General features: G+C 38.7%; 1 long non-coding RNA gene across 1 annotated transcript; it reads left to right on the top strand.

The window, feature by feature from the left end:
- The first annotated feature begins 255 nt into the window (after nucleotides 1–255).
- LOC114027107 lies at nucleotides 256–9,052 on the top strand. The gene is made up of 3 exons (XR_003567209.1): nucleotides 256–293; nucleotides 4,479–4,699; nucleotides 8,817–9,052. It is a non-coding gene; the product is annotated as an uncharacterized LOC114027107 (long non-coding RNA).
- The last annotated feature ends 1,740 nt before the right edge of the window (nucleotides 9,053–10,792 follow it).

The raw sequence follows: 10,792 nt of genomic DNA, 5'->3' as shown, positions 1-10,792 counted from the left end.
TTCAAGGTACCAAGTGTCTGACTCTTGCTGTCAGACGTATCGGATGGCTCTACCACAGGTCAGATACAAATAGTCCATTGAACATTTGGAGTGGAGATGTCTCTAAATTTGCCATTTCATGTTTATTTTGAGCTACTGGCAATTCTGCTTTGCTCATAGAGCACAATGCCTTCTTTGATGCAGGCATACATGCTGGGTGGTCCTGTGCCAGTGTCTCCCATGTCTCACATCAACTCCAAAGTTCTTCAGAGAGATGTTGAGAGTGTCCTTGTATTGCTTCATCTGACCTCCATGTGAGTATTTATCTTGCGTGAGTTCTCTGTGAAATAGTCTTTAAGGCAAATAAATGTTTGACATTTGAATAATATGGCCAGCCCATTGGAATTGTGCTCTCTGCAGTAGAGTTTGAATGCTTGGCAGTTCAACTCAAGAAAAGACTTCAGTGTCCAGCACCTTCTCTTGATAGGTGATCCTTAGAATCTTCCTAAAACAATTCAAATGGCAACAATTCAGTTTCCTGGCATGGCTTTAGTATTCTGTCCAGGTTTCACAGGCATACACTAATGAGGTCAGTACAATGGCTTTGTGGACTTTCAGTTTGGTATGGAGTCTAATACCTCTTCTCTCCCACACTTTCCTTTGGAGCCTCCCAAACACTAAGCTAGCTCTGGCAATGTATATGTCAACCTCATCATCTGTCTACATCCCTGGAAAGTGTACTGTCAAGGTAAGTGAATTTATCCACAATATTCAAAATTTCTCTGTTTGTTATAACCAGTGGTTCCATATATGGATGGTGTAGTGCTGGTTCTCTGATAAAGAACCTCTGTCTTCTTGATGTTAATTGTCAGGCCAAAATTAGCATAAGTGGCAGAGAATTGATCTGTACTCTGTTACATGTCAGCCTTCAAGTCTGTTTTGAGTGCAAAATCATGTGTGAACAAAAATTTGCATACCAACTCTCCATCCATGTTAGTCTTGGTTTTGTAGCCTTTTTGAATTAAATAATTTACAATTAGTGCAGTAGTTGACCATGTTGCCATTTTTGTCTCATTGAACATCACAAAAAACATCATATTAAAAAGCATGGGAGCAAGCACACAGCTCTGCATCACTCCATTGGTGACTGGAAAAGCAAGAGAGCACCATCCATTATCCAGAACCCATACAAACATGCCATCATGGAACTGACATACAATACTGATGAACTTCTGTAGGTAACCAAATTTTGCAGTGATTTTCCACAAGCCCTCATGACTGATAGTATCAAAAGCCTTGGTCAGATCAATAAACATTGGGCTCTGTTTTGCTCCTGGCATTTCTCCTGGAGTTGTTTGGTAGCAATATTGACTGTTCCTTAGTCCTTTTTGAACCCACACTGGCTCTTGGGTAGATGACCATCTTCCAGGTGAAGGATCAGCCTATCAAGTAGGACTCTAGCAAGAATCTTGTTTGTGGGGAGGATTCTGGGAAGATGGCAGAATAGGTCAGAAAATTCCAAGCTCTCAAGATTTTACTCCACAAAAAAGATAAATCAGCTCCTCGGGGCAAACATAGAGTGGTAAAAATAAACAAGAAAAGGGGCAGAACAGGGGTCCTCAAGGGACAATCTGAGAAGATCTGAAGAAAAATTCCCAGATAAGGTCTCTGTGCAGAGTAAACACCTCCAGGCTAGTAACCCCTTAAACAAGAAGCCACAAGCCCTGGGGTTAGCTGGGTTGGGAGGCTGCCTCAGCCCCAGCCACAGGAACTTTTACCCCTGGGGTCAGTGAGAGGAGTTGGGGAAAATCGAGGGACCTCTGCTGACAAGGAATGCCAGACACAGCTGTGCTGGCCAGGCAAGAAGGAACCAGCACACACTGAGTGAGTGCAGAAGCAGGGGGGCAGGGACACCACTGGCTATGAGCACTTACAGGAGGCTGAAGGTCTTGGTTTGCGTTCAAGATCAGAGAAAACTCCCTTCCCCATACCCCCAGGCCTAGAGGTGATTACAAAAAAAAAAATGCACAGGCAAAGGAGAAAGAATCCAACCATAGAGAGCTACTATGGAAATAGAGAAGACCAGTTTCATTTTCAGAGGAGGATAGTGAGGCAAAGAAACCCTCTTCTACCCCAAAGAGTAATCCAAAAAGAATTCATAGATGAATTTAAAAAAAGACTTTAAAAATCAAATGAGAGAGATTGAGGAAAAACTAAAAAAAAAAAGAACAATTCAAGAAAAATAAGATTATGAAAAGAGAGTCAACCAATTAGAAAAGGAGATCTAGAATCTTAAGGAAGAAAACCACTCCTTGAAAATCAAAACTGAGCTAAAGGAAGCCAGTGAAGTCATAAGGTTCCAAGAAAGAATAAAACAAAATATAAAGAATGAAAAATTAGAAAAGAATGTAAACATCTTATAAGAAAAACAACTGATCTGGGGAACAGATCAAGAGGACAAAATAATGCTATCCACATCCAAAGAAAGAGGTATGGAGTTTGAATGCAGATTGAAGCATACTATTTGCTATTTTTTTTTCTGTTTTGTTTTGTTTCCTCTTTCTTATGGTTTCTTTTATTGGTTCTAATTCTTCTTTACAACATGACTAATGTGAAAATATGTTTAATAGGAATGCATATGTATAGCCTATATCAGATTGTGTGCCATCTTGGGGAGGGAGGTGGGGAGGGAGGGAGAGAAAAATTTAAAACTCAAAGCTTATGGAAGTGATTGTTGATAAATCAAAATAAATTAATAAAAAGAAAAGAAAAGAAAAGGACAAAACAAAAATAATCAGACCACCTGAAAGCTATGAGCAAAAAATGAATCTTGATACAATTATACAAGAAATAATTAAAGAAAATTGTCTTGTAGCATTAGAACAAGAGAGGAAAGTAGAAATAGAAAAAATCCACCAATCATCACCTGAAAGAGATCCTATGAAGAAAACCCACAAGAATATTATAGTCAAATGCCGAAACCCACTCCCCCCCCAGCTCAAGGAAAAAATATTACAAGCAACAAGAAAAAAGCAATTTAGATATGGCAGTGTCACAATTACAGTCACACAAGATGTAGCAGTGGTGACGCTAAAGGATCGTAGGTCTTGGAACACTATATATTGAAGAGCAAACAAACTGGGGTTCCGGCCAAAAATCTCATGCCCAGCAAAGCTAAGCATAATCCTGAATGAAAAAAAAAGGACATTTAGTGAATTGTCAGACTTTCAGGACTTCGTTAAAAAAAAATAAACAAACCCAACAACCCTGAACTTAATAGAAGATTTGACATACAAGAGCCAAGAGAAACATAAGATACATACCAAAGACCAATTATAAGGGACTCAATAAGGACAGACTTTATGTATATAAAATATAAAATGTATGTCTAAGGTTGTTATTAGTAATTGGGTAGTTCATAAGAAAGATTGGGGTAGACCTGAATATGATATGACTTCAAAAAGTAAAACCATTCAGGAACCCTTAAAAGAGTAATTATCTTATACAAATGAAGTGTGAGAGGAAGACCCAATACAGGAATTAGATAGGGGAGAAGGGCTGGTAGTTCTGGAAACTTACTTTCATCAGGAATGGGTTAAATAAAAGTTTTCTAAATTTAGAAAGAAATAAAATGCTAAGGAGACATGGAGGCTAAGGGGATAAGAAGGGATCTTTAGAGGGGAGCGTGAGGGACTAGGTTAAAGGGGCATATGGAAGGGGATTTAGATTAATGGGAATGGGAGGATAAGGGAGGGATCCTAGGGAGGATAAAGGAGGAATTTTTAGAGGGGAGGGTGAAGAAGGGGCATATAAAAGGGTGTTTAGATTTATGGGAATGGGAAGATAAGGGAGGGATCTTTGGTAGGGGGTAGGCTAAGTAATAGGAGGACAAGGTAGCAGGTAAAAGTAAAGTAGAGGAGTCAGGATGGATAGGAAATAAGAGATATGCACAAATATAAAAACAAAGATTAGGAGTAGAATCTCTTAGGGAAAGTATATGTTCAAATACATATGTATGTATGTATGAATGTATGTATGTATATGTATGTATATATAAATCTCTCTATATAAATATATCCACACTTAATTGTAGACTCCAGAGGGTGGGAGGAGGGGAGGAAGGGGAAAAAAAGAACAAAGTAAAAAGTGTACAGCAAAGAAGAAAATAAAAAAAAGAAACCTACAAGGAAGCAAAGAAAAGATGGACAGCTTTCAACACTATGCATAGTGCTTAATATATAGGCTTTCTTGAAATGGAAATTTATTGTTGTATATTTTGAATCCTCTCTCACATTCTGCTGTGCACATAACATTTTTTCCTTTTATTTTATATTTAAATTTTAATATTTAAGTTTATGTTTTTTTTCTTTGCTTATTATGTATTTCAGTTTTAGTATTCAATTCTAAAATAAAAAAGGATTACAAAAAATAATCTTGCTAACAAGAGAAAGACCCCTCTGTGATTGTCATAGGATAATCTATTTTCTTTACCATTATAGAGATGGACAATGCAGGCATCCTTGAGCCCCTTGAACCTCCTCTTGTCACATAACCTGGAAGATTTGGTCAGCTTTTGTATAAGCAGTGGATGCTCTGCTTTGTAAATTCCTTCTGGAATAGGATCAGCATAAGGTGCTTTGTCACATGAGAAGAACCTAACGCCATTCAAACCTCTTTTCAGTTGGTTGTTTGACTAGAGAAGAATTGACTTCAACCTGAGGTATACTGTCAATGGCTTCAGCATTAGTTGATGATGGTGTGTTGAGAGCACTATGGAAGTGTTCAGTCCATCCCTCGAGTATTATGTCCTTATCATCATCAGTGCTGAGTGGTTGAGATGTACCATAAGTCTGTGGCCTATAAAAAGCCTCCAGAGCATCGTAAAAATGCTTTGGATTGTTACTATCAATGTAAAACTGAATTTCCTCTGCCTTCTTACTGAGCCAAGAATCCTGTATCTCTCTAAGCTTTTCTTGCACTGTACTTTTGGTGGAGTTAAATGCTTCTTTCTTAGAAACAAACTATCCTGCTGTTAAAACCTGTGAAGTTCTCAATTTTCACTTAGCAACTTCTGAATTTCCCCATCATTTTCATCAAATTAGTCTTGATATTTGCAAGTATAATGGCCCAGATGAGTAAATGCAGTACTGTACACCAAATCTTTGAAAGCTGCTTACTCCTTTTCTGCTCCACTGTTGCCAACCACATGTTGGTTCAACTTTCTCTCCAAGTTAGCCACATTGTATAATGACTAACTTTGATAGACTTAGCTCTTCTCAGCAATGCAAGGATCTAAGATATCTCCAAAAGTCTCATGATGGAAAATGTTATCCACATCCAGAGAAAGAACTATGGAGACTGAATACAGATTGAAGTATACTATTTGCTCTTTTATTTTCTTCTGTTTTGTTTCTTCTTTTTTGTGGTCCCTCCCATTGGTTCTAATTTTCAATTTTCCCTCCTGAGATCTTTGACAACTTCAGTGTTTTTTTTTTCTTTTATGTTTCCCTATGATTCACTTTCTGACTCCTTTCCCTTTGATGGTAGTTTCCTCAGGGGCTAGACTATAAAAGCTATCTCAGTCTCTTCCCATGCTGAGGAATTCATCTTCCACAAGCCTCAGTCTGTGCCCCAAGTCCATTACTGAGGCAATGAAACTGGCCTCAGCTGGATGCAAGTCCCTTTTTTTAGGCCTCAATAAACCATATATATACCCACAGTACCCCCATTCCCTCTTTTCCTTAGTTCTCTGGCTGAGCATTACTATATGACACAGCAAACATACTGCTGCCCCAGGCAAAGCAAGCTTCTAGCTTTGTGTACTTTTACCTCCTCCATACAGAGTTAAGAAGGGGACAAAGTTGAGACTTTTTCCTTCAGAATTGTAAAGTGAGGGCAGTGGTAGTGGGGTAGAGATTGTAGCAGTAGCAAGAGAATTGATAAGTGGTTTCCAGAGCCTTTCTCTCTTGGGCTTATAGGCTTAACATTTTTTGATGGCCCCAGGGAGTGTGATGAGTGTGATTAAAAGGCTAGCTTCCTTTTAAAATCCATTCAAGGAGAAATCCATCACACTTACTAAAGTTATAACCATTTTGCTTTTTTTTTTTTTCTTACCACTTCTGCTATCTGCCTTTTATTTTCTATGTTTACATAAACTAAACTGGGATGGGGGAAGGGAACAAAATCCTCCCTCTTTCTTCTTTTCCTTCCCCCCATAAAGGAAATTCTGGTTTCAACCAGATGGAATGTTTACCTCTAAGCACTGCTCATTCGTTCCTGTTCTTGAAGGATTGGTTTAAGGAATTGCACAATCAAAGAATTTACAAAAAAGGCCTATTTTTAGCTTTGAAATACTGACCAGCTAGGTAAATGTATCTCCTCATTTCTTCTATTATCTTCAAAGATGTTTGTGAACTTTCCTGCTAAGGTAAATATGAACTAATTTTATTTATGAGGCTTTGGTCTTTGAGTAGGAGGGTATATACCTGAAGATTCTGGGCAAAACAATTGCTAAATCCCTAGGAATAGAGCTGAACCTCAGGAACACTATGAAGTAGATAGATTTTTTTTTTTTAGGCAATTGGGGTTAAGTGACTTGTCCAGGGTCACATAGCTAGTGAGTGTCAAATGTTTGGTCTGAGGCCGGATTTGAACTCAGGTCCAGTGCTCTATCCACTACGCCACCTAGCTGCCCCTGAAGTAGATAGATTTTGTCTTTGAAGTCCCCAGCCTTCCCTTTCTGCACTCTTTTCCCACTCTTCTTACTTCTTTACTGTCATTCCTTCAGTTGCTTAACAAAATCTCCCCTTAGGAAATGATGTGATAGTATTTTATAGAATAAAATCCATGTTACTTAGCTGGGCATTCAAAGCTTTCCAAAATTTAGCCCAGACCAACCTTTCCAACTTTATCACTCAGTACTGAACCTTTTGTTTCAGCCAATCTGTCTCACTCATCCTCCAGGAGTTCATGCTTATTTCTGTTTTTGCCCACATGCTATTCCTTCTGTCTTCCTCCTTGTTTTTCTAAGTCATGGTATTATAGAAATTAGAGCTTTAAGGGACATTAGAGAATATCTGGTCCAACCCCCTTATTTTTCAGATGAAGAAACAGAGTTCCTAAGAGTTTAAATGATGTGTACAAGGTCACAAAAATAGTAAATAGCACCTATGGGATTCAGGTCCTCTAACAATAACTACATATTTTTAATAAAGGTTGGACTTCTGGGAGGATGAGGGGGTATGATATTTTGGGGGAAATGGGGGAAAACTATTTAGAAAAAGCCAAACATGGCAACCTTTCAGCATCCTCCTCCCTCATGGGAGTGGTTTTTCTTTCAAATATGCCTCTCCAAGAATGGCTATTTGCAGTTCAAATATGAAACTATACTTATCCACATTTTCCCTCACAATCTGTGCTTTCATCAGCTTGTGGTTTGTTTCTATGAGTAACTGAATCCCAAATTCATATACAAGGCTTGAACAGTCTAGTGCTTCTCTCTCATTTTGTCCTAAGAGCTCCAGTTCCAGATTAGCTCCTGATAATCTGATGATTAAACTTTTCAGATTCCTAGAATAAGGAAGTCTCTGTATGTCTCTCTGTCTGTCTGTCTCTCTCCTTTTTCTACATAAAAAAAGGAAAGGAAAGGAGGAAGAGGAGAAAAAATTCAGCAGAACTAATCCATGCATTGAAAAAACCCTGACATTGCATGCAATGTTCCACACCTATGGATCTCACACCTATACAAAGAAGTCTTTTCATAGCACTGCTTTGGGGCCAAGGTTATTTTCATATAATTTCGTAACATTCATTTTTAATTATTTTGTGGTTGTTATTCTTTCCACTTAAATTATTGTAATATTGGGTATAATGTTTTCCTGGCTCTGCTTTCTTCACGTTGCATCAATTCATGTTTTTTCATGCTTCTCTATATTTTTTGTGATCGTTGTTTCTTAGAGCCCAGTAAAATTCCATTATTTTCATGTACCATAGTTTATTTAGCTATTACACAATTAAAAAGTATCTGCTTTGTCCTCTATTTTAATCTTTATGCAGCATTAATGCTAGGTTCACTTCCCAGCTTCCCCTTAGATTGTTAGTTAAGGCCCCCAGAGGATGGTTAACTACTTCTATTTCTCAGAGTCCTAAGAGTTGGAGTGGTTTTCTTGTATTCATCAGCCCATATTGAGTGTGCTCCCCATTGATTACCAGATAGTCAGTCAGATTTAGCTTTGACTTAGGAGTATTTACTAAGTAAATGTAGAGTTAATAACCCTACATGTAATGAGAAGCCCACCTGTGGCCAGGCCTATCACTGTGTGTCTTGAAGGGAGGCAGAATAGACATCTCTAGCCCTCTTTTCCCCCCACCATTCTCCAAGGAAGAGTTTTGTTTCAGTCAGCAAGGAAGCAGGAAATTGGGACTGGAGGCTGCTTTGCCAGAAAGACAGGTTGTCAGGCTAAGATTATATCTACCTGCTTTCTTAAATATTAATAGTCTAGTGAGATATGATTAGATTCAATCTAACTTCTAATAGCTTTGTCTCATTATTATTAGGGGGAATGGCAACCTCAGGCTCTATATCCAAAGCTTGACCTCTCTGCTACCAAATATCAGTTCCACAACGAACACACATAGCGAATACCAAAGAAAACTTTTTATCTAAATTATAGCAAAACAGAAATCAGAGAAGGGAGAATACACATTAGATGAGACAGAGTGAAGGTCTTCCATGGAGGCAAGATAACTCAGCTCAATCTCACTGAAGGGCGAAGCTCCCCCAAAGTCTCTAGAGTATCAAGCTGATGGAGATTGCCATCTCCTCTCATGTCTTCCAGATTCTTTTTTCTTCAGCAATCTGAAGTGGAGTTTGCCTTTTCCATCTTCACTCTAAAAGCTGGAAGCCAGAATCACTGAAGCAACTCACTGCTTGAAGAATCTCAAAAGGGACCGGCCAAGATTGAAGCTCTCTCTCCTCTCACCAACTGCATGACAGGCAGCGCCATCAATAAGGAGAAAGTTTAATACCAATGGGTTTTGAGACAAGGGTTACATAAATAACCTTTCTTTTTTACCCAAATAGTCTTGATTATTATTGTTTCATAATGTAGTCTGAGGTCTGGTATAATGCTATGAGGGCAGCTAGGTGTTACAGTACATAGAATGCCAGGCCTGAAGTCAGGAAGATTCATCTTCTTGAATTCAAATCAGGCCCAGACACTCAGTAGCTGTGTGACCCTGGGGAAGTCACTTAACCTTGTTTGCCTCAGTTCCTCCTCTATAAAATGAGCTGGAAAAGGAAATGGCAAACCACTCCAATATCTTTGCCAAGGAAAACCCCAAATGAGGTCACAAACATGACTGAGCAACAACAATAACAACACTATGATACCTGCTTTCATTAGTACTTTTTCTCATTTGCCTAGACATTTTGTTCTTATAAAGATTGTATACAGTTTTATGTAGTTCTACTGGCACAGCTCAACCATGAGCAGTGAATATCTCTCCAGTTAATTTCAGAGGATGATAGATTTGAAGCTGAGAGACTTTAGATGCCATCTAGTCCAACTTCTTAATTTTATGATGAAAAAACTGAGGCCCAGAGACAGGAATCAACTTGATAGGGACATGTTGTTCAGTCAGACATGACTCCTTCACTATCTCTCAAAGTCTGTCCAAGTTCATATTCATTGTTTCTAGGATAGTATCTATCCATCTCATCCTCTGCCATCCCCTTTTCCTTTTGTCTTAATCTTTCCCAACATTAAGGTCTTTTCTAATGAGTTCTCCTTTCTCATTATGTGGCCAAAGTTGTTTATGCTTTAGATTCAGTATTTGACTGGTGCTCAGTTTTCCTTACAGTCCAATTTTCACAGCCTTACATCGCTACTGGAAAAACCTTAGCTTTGACCATACAGACCTTTGTCGACAAGGTGATGTCTCTGCTTTTTAGTACGCTGTCCAGATTTGCCATAGTTTTCCTTCCACAGAGCAAGTATCTTTTAATGTCATGGCTGCAGTCACCATCTGCAGTGATCTTTGAGCTCAAGAATAGCTTCACATTAGTGTTTGAATGGAGAATGAATTGGAGCAAGGAAAGATGTGAAGCAAGCAGACTCACCAGCAGGTTATTACAGTAATCAAGACATGAGGTGATGAGAGCCTGTTCTAGAGTGGTGACAGTGTTAGAGGAGAGAAAGGAGCATATTCCAGAGATGTTGCAAAGGTGAAATTGATAGGCCTTGGGTGAACCTGAGAGTCCAGGAAGATGGTGTTGTCTTCTAATAGGGAAGGTAGGAGGGGTGTGTTTGGGGGGAAAGATACTAAGTTCTGTTTTGGACATACTGAGTTTAAGATGTCTATTGGATATCTAATTTGAGATATCTGAAAGACAACTGGAGATACGAGATTGAAACTCAGTAGATATTGAGGCAGGGTAGGTAAAATTGAGAATCATCAGTATAGAGATAGTAATTAAATCCATGGGAGCTGGTGAGATTACCAAATGAAGTAGTATAGAATGTTAAGAGAAAAGGGCCCAGGGTAGAGATTTGAGGGATGCCTACTGTTACAAGGTGTGATTTGGAAGAGGATTTAGCAAAGGAGACAGAGGAGGAGTGGTCAGATAGATAAGAGGAAAACCAGGGGAGAGTGGTGTCCTGCAAACCTAGAGAAAAGAGAATGTTAAGGAGGAGAGAGTATTTTTTTTTGATAATTTTTATTTATTTTTTTGTTTGCGACATTTACTTCCACAAGATTTGGAGTTCCAAATTTTCACCCCATTTCGCTCCTCCCCCACCCCAAGATGGCATGC

The sequence above is a fragment of the Vombatus ursinus genome, unplaced genomic scaffold, assembly GCF_900497805.2.
Source record: "Vombatus ursinus unplaced genomic scaffold, bare-nosed wombat genome assembly UNPS02004704.1, whole genome shotgun sequence".
In the NCBI taxonomy this organism is placed as follows: Eukaryota; Metazoa; Chordata; class Mammalia; order Diprotodontia; family Vombatidae; genus Vombatus; species Vombatus ursinus.
Note: the sequence above shows the minus strand (reverse complement) of the source record. Positions and strands in the feature narration are given on the sequence as shown.